The sequence below is a fragment of the Bidens hawaiensis genome, unplaced genomic scaffold (genome assembly GCF_021521415.1).
Source record: "Bidens hawaiensis isolate Kalapana, Puna unplaced genomic scaffold, B.hawaiensis_p1.1 tig00017681_1, whole genome shotgun sequence".
NCBI lineage: Eukaryota > Viridiplantae > Streptophyta > Magnoliopsida > Asterales > Asteraceae > Bidens > Bidens hawaiensis.
The window spans coordinates 58,032-74,506 of NW_027492671.1; positions in this window are offsets into that span (position 1 = coordinate 58,032).

A 16,475-nucleotide genomic window follows, 5' to 3' on the forward strand; every position below is an offset into this window, starting at 1 on the left:
CAAAGGGTCATGGTACTGAAGAGTGCACATCCTTGAAGGATATTATTGAAACATTTGTTAAGGATGGAAGGCTTGCACATCTCGTGGCATCGATCAGGAAGGGAGGAAGGAATGACAACCGGTACAGAGGTAACGGACGAAAGCCCGTCGACATCAGCATCAACATGGTTCATGGCAAGGTCAGAGGAAGAAAAAGACGGGTGATAGAACCATGCGCGTGGAAGGAAGCTGAGGTGCGCTTCCCGCGAGTGCCAGGAGGCCCCAGCAAAGAAGGCCCCATCGTCATCAGAAGCCAGCTGGGGCACTACATCACCTCCCGCACTCTTGCTGACAACGGCGCTTCGTCGACAGTGATGTACAGGCAGTTCTTTGATAAGCTGGATGATGAAGACAAGGAACGCTTGGAAACGGTCTACGCTTCAATGGAAGGGTTTGATGGCAGTACAGAAACACCCCTGGGTATCCTATCTTTCCCCGTTACTCTTACTGATGGGAATCATTCACGCACAGAAGACGTGGATTTTGTCGTGATGAAAAAGCCACACCATACATACGACATCCTATTCGGAAGAGATTGGATGGCAAGATTCAACGCCGTGGTATCTTCAGTCCACGGCATGATGGGATGGCCAACAGCTGAGGGTGTAGCAATGATCTCTGGCATTCCCCAGGTATGCATTGCATCTGTCTCATCTAAACCCAAACCGAAGAAGGCTAAACCAACCGTCACTGAACCGGAAAAATGGGCCTTCAATGGCAAATACCCCGACCAGGCCGTTACCATTGGACCAACAATTGTTGATCCCACCCGCACCTTACTCAAGCGCTTACTGCAGAAAAACGCTGACATCTTTGCGTGGACACCAGCTGACATGACTGGCGTACCCCGAAGTATGGCGGAGCATAAGCTCAAATGCGATCCGGCTGTTACGCCAATCGTACAAAAGCGCAGGGTAATGGGGCCTGAACAAACTAACGCGTGTAGAACCCAAGTCAAGGAACTCCTTGACGCAGGCATCGTACGCGTTAGTAGATATCAAACATGGGTTGCAAATCCCGTAATGGTACCGAAGAATGACAAACAATGGCGCATGTGCATAGATTTCAAAGATTTGAACAAAGCATGCCCCAAAGATTGTTATCCGTTACCAGAAATTGATCTCAAAGTGGATTCGTTGGCGCCATTTCGCCTTAAATGCTTCTTGGATGCGTATAAGGGGTACCACCAAATCCACATGGCCATTGATGACCAGGACAAAACCGCATTTCGGACGCCCGATGGTACATTTTGTTATAAAATGATGCCATTCGGACTTAAGAATGCAGGGTCCACGTACCAACGACTAATGGACAAAGAGTTTCATGCCCAAATCGGGAGAAACTTGGAAGTCTATATGGATGATTTGGTCATCAAAAGCCTCGAGCCTGAGGCGATGTTGAAAGACATTGAAGAAACTTTCAACACGCTCCGAAAGATAAACATGAAGCTCAACCCGAGCAAGTGTTCATTTGGGATGGAAGAAGGGAAGTTCTTGGGAGTCATTGTTACTAAAGATGGCTTTAGAGCGAACCCTGAAAAGGTCGAAGCCATTGTTAAAATGGAATCACCTACCACCATCAAACAGGCTCAGACACTGAATGGGCGACTAGTCGCACTTAATCGCTTCTTGGCAAACCATGCGGATAAGTCGTTTCCTTTCGTGTCAACACTGAGAAACTGCTTGAAGAAAACGCACTTCCGCTGGACACCAGAAGCAGAAGCAGCTTTTCAGGAGATTCGGTCACGCCTGATCGAACTCCCAACGCTTACAGCACCACAAGCGGGAGAGGAGTTAATCCTATACCTTTCCGCAACAGATAGAGCAACCGGGGCAGTCTTGCTAGTAGAACGAAAGGGCATCCAGATGCCAATCTATTATGTTAGCCGTGTACTAACAGACGTAGAAACCCGGTACTCTACCCTCGAAAAATTGGTCTTAGCACTTATACACGCTTCACGCAGGTTAAGACGATATTTCCAGGGCCACCCAATCACCATTCTCACCAACTTCAAACTCTCAAATGTTCTAGGCAAACCCGAATTATCGGGACGTCTAGCCAAATGGGCAATTGAATTGGGAGAATATGCAATTAAGTACAAGCCAAGACCAGCCATAAAAGGCCAGGTCTTGGCCGATTTTATTGCAGAAGTCCCCGTTTCGCGGGAAAAAGAGTGCCAGGAGGAGGCTCAACCCTCCCCAGCACAGGACGTCAATGATGTCTGGCGACTCTACACTGATGGAGCAGCCAGTAACGAGGGTTCAGGCGCAGGGTTAAAATTAACCAACCCAGCAGGCCAAGAATATACTTACGCTATTCGGCTGGACTTTCCAAGTACGAATAACGAAGCCGAATATGAAGCATTCTTGGCCGGTTTGAGAATTGCGCGTAAGATGGGAGTGAAAAACTTAGAAGCCCACGTGGATTCCATGCTGGTGGCCAACCAAATAAATGGAACATACACGGCTGTGAATGACACCATGGCCCTGTACCTCGCCCAGGCAAAAACCCTTATGCGTGATTTTAGTGATTGTAAAGTCATACACGTCAAGCGCAGCGAAAACAAATCTGCGGATGCGTTAAGCAAGCTTGCATCACTAGCCTTCACCCACTTGGGAAAGGACATCCGCATTGAACTCCTCGAAGCACCATCAGTCCCGCACAAGGAAATTTGTGTCATCCAGAACAATACAGAAACATGGATGACACCAATAATAAATTACCTTGCAGCAGGAATACTACCAGAGTCAAAAACACAGGCAAGAAAACTACGCTGTAAAGCACTGAATTATCAACTCGTCAATGACATCCTTTACAGACGTAACTTTCTTGGCCCACTCTTGAGATGCGTGGACAACCAAGATGCCGACTACCTCCTAAGGGAAGTACACGAAGGCATCTGTGGGGTACACGCAGGCCCCCGCGCTGTTGTAGCCAAGCTAAACAACGCGGGATACTTTTGGCCGGGGATGCATACGGATGCACTGGCATACATCAGAAAATGCAGGTCTTGCCAGCTTTACGCACCTAACACGCATCGCCCAAAAAACGAACTGGTTCCAGTCACTTCTTCGTGGCCATTTCAGAAGTGGGCCATCGATGTGACAGGCCCATTTCCTACAGCAGCAGGAAATGTTCAGTTCCTAGTGGTAGCCATCGACTACTTCACCAAGTGGATAGAAGCAAAACCTTTAGCCCAAACAACCGCAAAGCATATCAAAAAATTTATTTAGGAATTTATAATTTGCCGTTTTGGACTTCCACAGAATTTGGTGAGCGATAACGGCACCAACTTTGCTGACAAGAAGCTACAACAGTGGCTGAAAGAACTTCAAATCACCCACACCTTTACCTCAGTGGCACACCCGCAAGGTAATGGTGAGGTGGAGAGAGCAAACAAGAGCATCGTCGAAGGCATCAAGAAAAGACTTTTGAAACACAGATCCGGCTGGGTGGACGAGCTTCCGCACGTCCTTTGGGCAAACAGAACGCTGAAGAAGGCCAGTACGGGGGAAACCCCGTTCAGCCTCACTTATGGCACGGAAGCCATGGTCCCGGTCGAAATTGGTCTACCCTCACCAAGGGTCTTGAGTCAGCCAGAAGACAATGATGCGGAAAGACGGTTGGATCTTATGCTAACCGAGGAACGCAGAGATTTAGCCGCAGTGCGTGAAGAGAATTACAAACGACAAATGCAAAAGTACTACAACACGCGGGTAAAACTCTGCAACTTCAAGGAAGGAGACTACATACTGCGTAACAACGAGGCTTCGAACCAAGAACGCCCAGGAAAGTTGGCCCCAGTCTGGGAAGGGCCATATGTTATCAAACAAGTTCTGGGAAAGGGCGCATACCGGCTCGAAAGGCTCGATGGCACTCCCATCCCAAGAACATGGAATGGAGCTCAATTACGCAAATGTTATATGTAGATCAATTCCAATACTTGTAAAGAAAAGGCCAAGAGCCACTTCTAATGGAAATGATTCTCCTTTCATAATGTGTTTACCTTTATTCTTATGAACTCCCCACTGGTGCCGGTGTTTACCACAAAGGGGGAGAAGTAAGTCGTTACGTGTGGAAGGCGGCAAAACCCGCATAAACACAACGTTAAAAATAAGGGAAACCTACACGCAGGTAGGATGTAAGTAAAGTTTAGCCATCCTTGTAAGTGCAAGTGACGGTCTTATCCGCACAATCACAAATAAGGAAGCAAAACTTTAAACTATCATTTACCACGTTCAAAGGTTATCCTAAAAAAAAAAAAAAAAAAAAAAAAAAAAAATAATACAAGGAAAAAAGGAAACCCTACACGCAGGTCAGGTATGGGTAAAGTTTAGCCATCCTACCAAGTGCAAGTGACGGTTCTATCCGCACAATCACGAAGGAGGAAGCGAAACTTTAACCCACTATCAACCACGTTCAAAGGTTAACTTATCCTAAATACTTAGAAATGAGGAAAACCTGCACGCAGGTCAGATAAAGGTTAAAGTTTAGCCATCCTACCAAGTGCAAGTGACGGTTCTACCCGCACAATCACGAAAGAGGAAGCGAAACTTTAACCTATCATCAACCACGTTCAAGAGGTTAACTTATTCTAGAACACTTGGAAAATTGCTAACTTAAACTAAGTATGCAAGTCATGAGTTTATAAAGCAAGGAATCCAAAGAAGGAAATAACAATCTTATACGCAAAAAAGATTTATATTTCAATAATATATTACAAGAATGGCCGGGTTACTACCCGCCTAGAAGAGAATCTATACAAGTTTAAGCAATGGAAAGGGATCTTCGGGGTCAAGCTTCAGGGCCGCCTCCACTAGGACCCGCTCCGTCAGAAGAACGGGGTGGTTCGAGGAAAGCTTTGAGGACAGCTAACTCATCATCAGCAACAGCTACTTCATCCACCTTTTCCACCACTGGATGCGGGAAGGCGGCGTATTGGTTCAATGCTTGGTCGTAAATGGCTTCGGTATCCACATCGAACAAAGGGAAGTTGGAAGGCGGGACGCCTTTCTCAACAAACCCTAGACCAAGCATGAAGCCGGCCTTTTCCCCATCATCATGAGAAGCGTTGAGGGCTGCGGTCATAGCATCATCGTAGGAGGTCTCTGAAAAGACCCGACGCACAACCTACAGAAAAAAATACAAGTATTAGAACCTTTTCTTACAAAAGAAATGCGTGAAGATAAATCTAAACATACCTGAGGCAACGCTTCTCGAAGAAGCCATCGGAGGGCAGCTTGAGCTTCGGTATGGGCGCGTTCGGCTTCGCTCTTGTTAAGGTTGGCAAGTAAAACTTCCTTAGCGGCAGCCTCTTCGACGCCCTTAAGCTTCCGCTCGGTTTGGTCAAGCACCCCCCTCTGGTCCAGGATTTCCTGGAGTTTCTTGGCATCTTCCATTGCCAAGGCATCATGAGCGCGTTGGAGAGCCTCTAATTTGCCTTTCAGCTCCTCATTCTCCAAACGCAGAGGCTCAGCAACGGCTTCAGCCTGGGCAGCCCTCTCGGTTGCGTTTCGCGCAGTTTCCCTGGCCAGCCGAAGCTGTTCATTCACAGCTTGGGCAGCCTTGGAACGGGCCTCGAGTCGCGCCTGAACTTCAACCTCGAGGGCCTTGAAGGCCTTCTCCTTGGTGGCGGCAGCTGCCGCCAGCTGTTGGTTCTCCTCCCGGAGAGCACGCGCTTCAGATACGTATTTGGCGCGAGCTGCTTTCAACTTGTCGTTTTCACGACAAAGCAGCTCGATGCGCGGCTGCATCCGGGCCTGGAGAACCCGAAGCTCATTGGTTAGCCTACCCTCCTGGTAGCTAGCCATGGCTTCCCCCAACGCACCATGAGGAGCAGCGTGGCGAGCCCAATCCACGCACTCCACAGGGGTACGAAGGGTTGTTCCTCGGCGTATGTTCCATCGTGGAACATACACTTCATTGGAATCCGACACTGCAAAAGAAACAAAGACAGTAAGGAAAAGATAAAAAAAAAAAAAAAAAGGGGAAAAACAAATGAACCCTACGCACCTGTAGGGTCAATGACAGGCCGATATCCGCCAAACCCATCACCTGAACCTAAAGGAAATCCATCCAACAGGTCAGGCATATGGGAAGGTGGCAAAGATCGGCGGGAAGCCCTGCGCGTACCTGATGGTCCGGCTGTCGGTGCCGGTGGCGCGGGCATGGTGGCAGCCGTCGTGGTCGCCGTCGTGGTCTCCGCCGCGGTCGCCGCCTCCTTAAAAGCAGCAGTAACCGCCGGTTCCGTGAAGGATGCTGTAAAAATCGCACTCACGGCCGGCGGTGACGTCATCTCGGCCGGAACAGTTGGCTCGATGGAACGAGCAACTGGACCAGCGGATGCAGGCGCAGGCGACTGGGTCGACGCCTCAGGAAGGCTGACTGAGCCTACCGTCATTGGCGAGGAGGTACTCCCCTGCGTTTCACCCAGGATTGCGTCAACATCCACGCCTGCACAAAGAAGAAAGTGTTAAAAGAAAATTATGAAGTGACAAATCTACAAAGGCATTATGATTATACTTACGGGTTTTCTTGACCCTGAACGTACGGACGGGCGGGGAGGAACCCGATGGAGCCGGCCTCTTGGTACCGGTCACCGTCGTCTTCGTTGGTTCTCCGGAGGTAACGGTCGTAGCCTCCGGAGCAGTGGTCTTCTCACCACCGGGCTTCCCCGCCACCTCTTCACTATCTGACTCCGTGTCAGATAGAACCACTGGATCAGCTGTGGCCTTCTCCTTCCCCTTCACGCCGGCAGCAGTCTTCTTCTTCCGCACAAGGGGAGGACCATCTGCGGATTCCTCAGAAGAAGATAGGATGTAAGGATTTCCAACAGCGGGTACAGCATTGAGGGGTTCGGGATAAAATATCTCCTTACCTGGCCGCCGGTGGCTCAGGATCTCTTGGCCCGGCGGATAGACCTCCACAAACCTATCCGCCGTTTGCTCCAGGATGGGCAACTCATTGTCGTCCAGAGCACGAGTGCCCACCCGCACGGGACTGTCAGCCTCCCGCGGGAACAGGAGCGACTCCAAATTATTCCCCTCTGAAAGAAAAGAAACAGTTAGAAAATAAACTAATATCAGCAAGAAAGACAAGACATACCATAAGGAATAGAGTTCAAACCGTATTCGAGAAGGATAGGAAACCGAGACGCATCCTTCCATACCCGGCTCATCCCCAGCAGCACCATCCCGGACTCCGCAAACCGGTAAACCGGAGATTGGACCCGGGATATCTTCGCGAACCATTCCGCCTCCTGGTAGCTGGAAGCGTGAAGGCTCGGAAGCGCTTGACCCTTCTTGAACTTCATAGCAATGGGGATGGCGCGGGCAGAGATGTAGAAGAACTCCCGCTTCCACGATCGGAGACTGCGCTCGGTCACGCAGATCTTTAAACCCTTTATTCGGGTTGTCAGGGTGTACCACCCTTGGACGCACCTCCAAGTATAGAAGGTCATCAGGCGGTCCACGTAGGGCTCAATACCCAGAATCCGGCACACCCACTCGAAGTGCCGGACCTTGGCAATCGCCATCGGATGCACCTCGGTCAGGTGCACCCCGTGCCTCTCCAGGACACGGTACATAAACTTTGTCAATGGGAACCTAAGGTTTCCATAAACAAAGAATGCAGCATATACCCCGATCTTGCCACTGGGGGCATCGTACACAGTCTGGTGAGATTCAGGAAACTCAGGCTCGAGAGACTCGAGCATGAACTTCCTGACGATGTACTGGTACTGATCGACAGGTAGAGCACACTGGCACTCGCCAGCAGTACTCCTATCGTCGGCTACAGCTTCAGCATCATGAGAAGACATTTTTGCAGAAAGAAGAGTGATTTCGGGAAAATGCTTGCCTGAAAAAGGGGAGTATTTGCCGGAAATCACTAAGAAGAAGAAGAAGAGAGGTGAAAGTGTGAATTGCAAATAACCCTCTTCCACTTTATATAGTAATCGCAATTAATGCGGTGAATTTAAGGCGGAGGAGAGAGAAATCGACAGTGCAATGAAACTATGACACGTGGCAAAAAGCAAGCTGGCAACAGCTGTTGAAAGGACGTGCCAGTAACTTCGCGGCCACGCGCCCGAAAAAACACGCCCACGCGCCTGAAAAAGCGACTGGAATGACCATGTTCTGTCACGTCACCATAACTTCCTGCACGTCCTGACACAGTCAGAAGAAACTGTCGCACGACGTTTCAGATGTTTGGATTGTTCTTATCCTTACCAACCTTTTGAATTTCAAAATTCAAAAAGATTCAAAAGTAAGCGGGAAAACACCCCTTACCTTGGCAACCAAGTAACCATAAGACGGACGCGGGTACAGTGTTAAGGCAAAACCCTTCACATACCTTGCACCCGCAGGGAATTGAAGCCAAGAATACCCCGGCAACAAAGTAACTATAAGACGGGTGCGGGTGCAGTGTTAAGGCAAAACCCTTCACATACCTAGCACCCGCAGGGAATTGATGCCAGGGGCACCTTGAAAGTAAAGTAACCGTAAGACGAGCGCGGGTACAGTGTTCAGGCAAAACCCTTCACGTACCTAGCGCTCCGCAGGGAATTGAAACCAAGAAGGATCTTCTGGGCAATGCTTGCGGAAACGGAAATAACATCCCCGCATAGCGGGAACGTCGAGAACTACATTGTTTGAGGCTCCAGGATGGAATTGGTGGTTTAAACATAATTGATCACTATGTTCAAAACCACTAAAACCTCAAGGAGAATCCACACAAGTGAGACTCAACGCTCCTGACTTGCGAGAAGGTTACATACCTACCCGCATCATACCCAAAGATCAAGCAAAAAAAATAAAAATCGGGAATTTTTGCAAGTGACATTAGGAAACCCGCGGGAAGAATCCCCACGGAGAACCTTAAAACTAAACCCTTTTCAAAACCCCTTGCTTAAAGTCCAAAAGTTCACCTCACTTTATTAAACATTCGTGAGAAGAACATTGGACTGGGGGGACTTGAAGAGGTAGGTCCCAGCAGAGACCAGTTGGTCCCGCAAGACTCACCTTGAACAGGGACGTCTGCGCAAAGGCCATCTGCTCCCGCAGGACCCACCATGCTCATAGAATCTTACGCGCAGTACGCAAGCTGTACACGCAGGGAAAGCCTCCCAATGGTGAAGTACCCCGCCTGTTCCCGCAGTTGCGGATACAAGCCATCAGGGAAGGCTACCCGCAGACAGCAGGGCTACACGCACAAGACACTAGCTACTTCAGCAGTCACGTGAAGGAATGAGCAGGGCGGGAACAATCCCGCCCAAATGAGCCAGTCTGATTCTGAAAGATCTTTTGTACCATACCTACCAAGGTATGGATAGGACAGACGATCTGACCAGAACAGCCCATGAGCCAATCACAGGGTGACAGCTCACCGACAACAGTGCGAGGAGGAGCACCCTCTAGTACTGTTTCACTATTAGCCGCTGCCTACTCACCAACCCTTACTGTGGAGCATGCGCAGCCTACAGTTGGTGGAATAGTGTTACTGTTGGCCGTAACCTATTCACCAACCAGCATGGCCTGCGTACAATCCACAGTAAGTGGGACGTGCATAGTCTACAGTTGGTGGAATAGTGCAGCCGACTTTGTTACTGTTGGCCGTAACCTACCCACCAACCAGTATGGCCTGTGCGTAATCCACTGTTGGTTGAACAGGAATACTATTCAGCCGGCTGTACCTTCTAGAAAACCTACCTTCGGCTATAAATACTCCAACATCTTGGAATGGTAAGATCATCTGCTATCCAGTTATCTAGCAATCTCTTAATATACACTTATATTCAGAGCAACCTAGTCTGATTCTCACGCCGGAGGGTGGTCACAAGGAGGAACCCCCCCCCCCCTTCTCAGTGACGAGCTTACGGTGTTTGTTTTGCAGGTCTCCTGAAGAACAGCCTTCTCAGCTAGACCTCATTCGTGGGAAACATTACTTAACCCCCAGATTATCTATAATCTGTACCGGGTCACTTAGTGTTTCTTCATCAAGAGTTTCATACCATTCTATAGTTATGGTTGAACAAAAAAGATATATTTAAAACAGGTCTCATGAGCCTCTTCATGTGAGGTTTCAACAACAATGAAGAAGACTAATGAGGGCTATTGAAGATAGGTTTTTATTATTAATGATGGGCTTATCTTGATCATGTAACAAAAAATAAAAAAAAATAAAAATATTAGCATATAAATAGGCTGTGTTATACGGAAATATAAATTAAAACTAATCCTGAACCCTAAACCCAAAAATCATAATTAAATAATAACATAAAAAGTTGTTAAATTTCTTTGGATGAGTATATAGTTTGAGTAGTAAAAATAATGTTTAGATTAATCAACTCTTGTAAGGCCAAGAATGTGACTTGCGATATCAAAGTACGAAACCCGTTATGTATATATATATAACCCAAAAATCATAATTAAATAATAACATAAAAAGTTGTTAAATTTCTTTGGATGAGTATATAGTTTGAGTTGTAAAAATAATGTTTAGATTAATCAACTCTTGTAAGGCCAAGAATGTGACTTGCGATATCAAAGTTGAAACCCGTTATGTATATATATATATATATATATTTACGGTCAAGTTAATAATTAATGTTGGCGAGAAATCCAGACACGAGACGAGAACTTCGACACGCATTCAAGTTTAACGAGAAAGCTTCTAGAATGTTAGAATGTTTGTTTAGCTATAAATAGGACTTCAACGTTTTTATTAGGTGTGTTTTGTGTGGCGTAAATCATCCATCCAAGGGGAGCTCATCTTAGGTGGGTCGGTTCGTTTCTTAAATATATTAAATCTTTCAACCGATAACGAGATCGTTCCTATACTTTATATTATCTTTATATTATGTTCGGTCGTTTGATTTACCGCACTCGTCTCGAGCACTTATCAAGAGCAAAGCCATTCGTTGTCGGATCCGGTTTCGGGACCTACAACTCTCATAAACACCTAAACATAATAATTGTTTCTTCACGTGTTTACAACTTTTTTAACAACAAATTCTTTCCACCATAAAATCCCTTAAACCTTGTATTTGTAAGGATTTAAACCCTTCATATTAACGTACACCAATAGGTTATGAGTTCACAAGCTTACATGAGTTATGCTATATAATTTTAAATATTTATTTCAACTCTGATTTTTAAACACCCTATAAGATTCTATCATCTTATTATAAATCCGCACATTCTAAATCATTATTTTCGACCTCCAAACTCTCATGTGAAGTACAAAGATCTTAATTAATTCTTTTCTAGAAAAAATGTCCACTGAAGTTTAAAATCAAGTATTGTTAGGAAATGATGTTTAATTATAAATGGTATAGCCATACGAATTGACATGCTATTGTGTGCGGAGGCTGCCATGTACCCGGCCTTGCATGAAGATAAGCCAATCTATGAAGGAAGCCCGAACTCAAAACCAATGTCTGAGCCAACTGTCCTTAGTAGACTGGAAGCCAGATAAGGAAGTCGATCTGGTCTAGCTCTCGAAAGTGGAAGGCAGGAAAAAAAAAGGATGGCTGAAAGTGAGGAAAGTAGGGCTACTCACATTGATTTACAACCAAAAATCCTATCTTGAAAATGACATCTTCGTGAAATAGAGAAAGCCGCCCCATCTCCAACTAAGGTCTTCTCACCCGTGGGGCTGTTTTTGCATACACCAAGCAACGGGTGAAGACCCGCAATAGAAGACATTACTGTTGGTACTTCATCCATCATCTTCATCCATGTTGTGACTACTATCACAAAACTGACCAATTTTCTCGACCCGTTACATTCATATCTTAACCCGTAACTCGTGGTTCCTTGAACGTACTTCAGTATGTGTTAAAGCTGCTAACTGATGCAGTTCTCTTGGACTTTGCATGTAATGACACATAATACCTACCGAATACAACAAATTAGGTAGAGCAAATGCTGCAAACATCTCTGAGTTGATTATATCATGTTGGACTTGGTTATATTAGTCTACATGTAGAACTTGTTAGTTTCATATAACAAATTTCTTGAGCTTTTAGTTTAAATGTTTCATTCATGTATAATCTTTCATGGACTTCCTTTCATGTCAACCAATCATATAAACAATATACTAATCAAAAACTTTTACAATTCGTTATGGACTTTCTTCCATGCTGATCAATCATGCATAAAATTTTACTCTTCAAGAGTTTGACACATAAACTTCATCTATTTATCGCATGACCATTCTTGAACATCGTTTATTGAATATCACTATATGCTTATATATTGATGCATAGGAATTCCATGTTTAAGATGTTTACTTTTAAACACTAAACCCAAATTTTATAAATTTATTTGTATCACACTATAAAACTTATCAGTTTCTTCAACGTGATTTAAAAATCAAAAAAGTATATACATAAATTCTTCCCTTTTCTTTTAGATTATCCTTTTTGATAAATTCAAATAAGTTGTTTCGACGCAACCCAAAAATTGTATTGCTTACAATATGGTTCACATTAATTTGAGAAAATAAAATAACTATTTGCTAACTAGACAAATAACGACATTCTTTGTAATGTGCAATCCAACTCCAAAGAAACTCATGTTAATAACGTGTTACGGAATAACAACCTAATAGCAACCAACATACGTATTACATAAATATAAGTTAATAGAGAGCATATAGAATGGTGAATGAGACGAGTCTTCTCATTCGACATATCTTACAAAATGCAATAATGCACTATATATAGGTCTTACATTAATACGAGGGTAACTAAAAAATTTGAGTTATGTATGTGGAGAGTCTTCACATAATGTATGCACTCATAACAATTTTATTATTATATATTAAATAGTTTATTTTAACTAACTACTCGTATAGTACACGGGTCTTTAGCTAGTATTGTATGATATAATATGGTATGGCCGTAAGTAATGACATGACAACACATGAGATGCCATGATAAGATACGATACGATACGATACGATACAGTGCGATACGATACGACACGATACGATACGTTACGTTACGTTACGTTACGTTACGATACGATACGATACGATATGATATGATATGACATGGCATGGCATGACATGGCATGGCATGATATGGTATGCTATGGTATGTTATATTATTGTATGGTATGATATGATATGGTATGATATAATATTAAATAGTATGTTATGACATGATATGTGTATGTATATATACGGGTCGTGTGTTTGCATTTTATCTTCACTCAATATAAATAACGCTTTACTTCTCAATTTATTGTATTTTTAAGGTGTTCAAACATGAATTTAACTGCATCGAAGATGACAATCTTGGTCGTGATGTTGTTTTTAGTCTATGGTAATCTCAATCTATTGGTCTTTTTATTTTTTTAAAAATATTTTAGCTTATTCCTAATTTATTGCTGATGAACTATATGTAGCAGGCTTGCATACATCATATGTTTTTGCTGACGAAAGATCGCCAATGACACTTCAAATTCAATCAAAGAACCAATATGAGGGTATTATTATACCTTGTAAAACAGATGATGATTGCAATAAGCGTTGCGAGGTTGGTGAGGGCACCTGTATCCACGATGCTTGTCAATGCCATGAAATTTATAACTGAGAAAACACAATTAGGAGCAACTATGGATTATAATAAAACGTTATTTTAGTATCGTTTAGTTTTCCTTTCTATGAGTGTAGGTTTTCGAGTTTTAATGACGGTGAAGATGTCGAGCGTTAGTGACTAGTAATCATGTTGGGAATACCATGATTGTTAATTTTCGTGATAATATATGCGCCTTGAATAATGCATGAATGACAACAAATTCTTTATTCGAATCAACTAGTAAGTCAAATTAATCTCGCATGTGTAGGAATGTCAGCAAAGAATGACACAATATCATTAACCAAAAATAATTTATGTGTTAATTTTATGATATTAACTCTTCCAAAATTTACATCCTAGCCCTTTTTGTTTAGAACAATATTTACTTAATTAATTTCATGTCAAAAGATGCTACAATCATATATTTCCATAGATTGTATTACAATGAATCGTCTATAAAATTGTGTGAAATTAGTTTTGTATGGCTTACAATCAGCGCACTATCACGCATATGTACCACATTCCATCTTTTATTCTTATTTCTTTGCTAAGAACTTTGCTAAACACACTTATGTAAATAGTGGTAGAGCCATAATCGTTTTTTTTTTATTTAATTGAAAATTATATTAGTGATCGATAAGAGAGATTACTTACTTTGACAAAGATGTTCTTTATTCTAAATCCAAGCATTCAATTCCACAATCGGACAAATTGATTTTAGAAATCTTTTTTGGGTGGAAAGAATACGAAAGCAAAGTGTGAAAGTAACCCCGCGGGCCCATGCCAAGTGAACCTAACAAGTTCGCTTGTCAAGCCCATTAGCCCATTCAAGTTTGCCTATTACAAAACATCACCAAATACGTATACAGACTCGATTACATATACATCCTATCTATCAAGCTATTGTCACATAGAAAATGCATTAACAAACTCTCCCTTGACATCAGCTTCATAGATTCTTGTTTCTCTTTTTCAATCTGTAAACGATCACCTTCTTCAAGCAAACGACCCGCATGCACCCCATGTTTCACACAAACCGAAACAACTTTCTGGTACTTCTTCCCCTCTGATTTCCATGCGGAGATATAAATAATCTTGATATCGTTGAGTACCTGTAAGTCAGATTTTGAAAGATTTACCAAGTTTCACTCTTAACAACTCCTGCTCGTCCTCATCCTCATCCTTCATTACCGCTTCAGCTGTCTCAATATCAACACCCCAAAGCTTCATATTTTTCAACACATCTTGAGGCATCGGCTTCATCGGTAAAATGCATCAACAAATATAAAGTAAAAACTTGCTTTTATTATACTAGGAAAATATGACTCAAAAATCTTAATACAATAACTCTCATAGATTAAACCCTACTTGGTTATATTCTATATATAGAGAAACACTAACTTGCAAGCAAGAAAACTAATTTACCCTAATTATCACATAACGGACAGCCACCCCTTCTTATCTAACTGGGCCGCCCACACCGGGCTCACTCAGAGGAATTACTTTAGGCCTTCATTCACCCCCCCCCCCCCCCCACCCCAAAATCCAAGTCATGATTAGGGAGGTCTCCAACTCCGAGCAGTTCGTGCATCTCCTTCAACTAGATCCACGCGAGTGCTTTCGTGAGTATGCAGCTTTCTGAAATTTACTACTAAAGTGTTCATCTTCGATCTGTCATCTTCAACACAATCCCGAATAAAATGAAACCGTGATTTAATGTGTTTCGTTCGACCATGAAAAATGGGAATCTTCCACGGCGGCTATAGCAGATGTGTTATCTATCTTCAACTAGATCTTCTATATTGGCTTTCCAGTAATCTCTCTCAATAATTCTCGGATCCATACGAATTGACATGCCATTGCGGATGTGCCATGTACTCGGCCTTGCATGAAGATAGGGCAACTGTGGGTTGTTTTTGCACACACCATGCAATGGGTTAAGACCCGTAATAGAAGACATAACTAGTGGTACTTCGTCCATCATCTTCATCCATGTTGTGACTACTATCACAAAACCGACCAATTTTGCTTGACCCTTACATTCATATTTTAACCCACACCTCATGGTTCCTTGAACGTACCTCAGTATGTGTTTAGCTACTAACTCATACGGTTCTCTTGGACTTTGCATGTAACGACTCACAATACCTACCAAATACAACAAATTAGGTATTGTATGGAGCAAATACTGCAAACATCCCATAATTTTGCGATAAGCCATTGGCAACAATTTCCTTCTTACTCTTGACTTTGCAAAATTTCGAACCGAACTCCATTGGTACTAGAATTGGGTTACTGGTGGTAAACCGATCCCCGATAAATCTTCTGAGCATATTCTTTTTGACAAACTATTATCTCGGAATCACTTTGAGTAACTTCCATTCCAAGATAAGATAATATGTTATCTTTCCAATATTGGATATTTCAAAATTAGCCAGCGTGCCTCATTTGAACTAGTGTATAATACTCGTACTTTTCCTGGTCACAAATAAATCACCAACATACACCGCAACAATGAATAGGTGTTTACCTCTCGCCTTGCGGTATATGGATTGCTTCATCTTACACTTCACGAACTTCATATCTTTCAAAATATGATCGAGCTTCGTGTTCCATGATCTCGGTTCTTACGTTACCCGTATTAGGCCTTTGAAAGACGGTACACCTTATGCTCTCCGTATTTCCTTTCGAAGCCCTCCAGTTTAGTTACATGAACAGCATCCTTCAATTGACCATGTAGGAATGCGGTTTGACATCAAGATGATGAATTTCCCAATCGGATGAGGCAGCTAATGCCATCATGATCAATAATCGAATAGTCTCGATTCTAGCTACCGGTGCGAATTGTTCT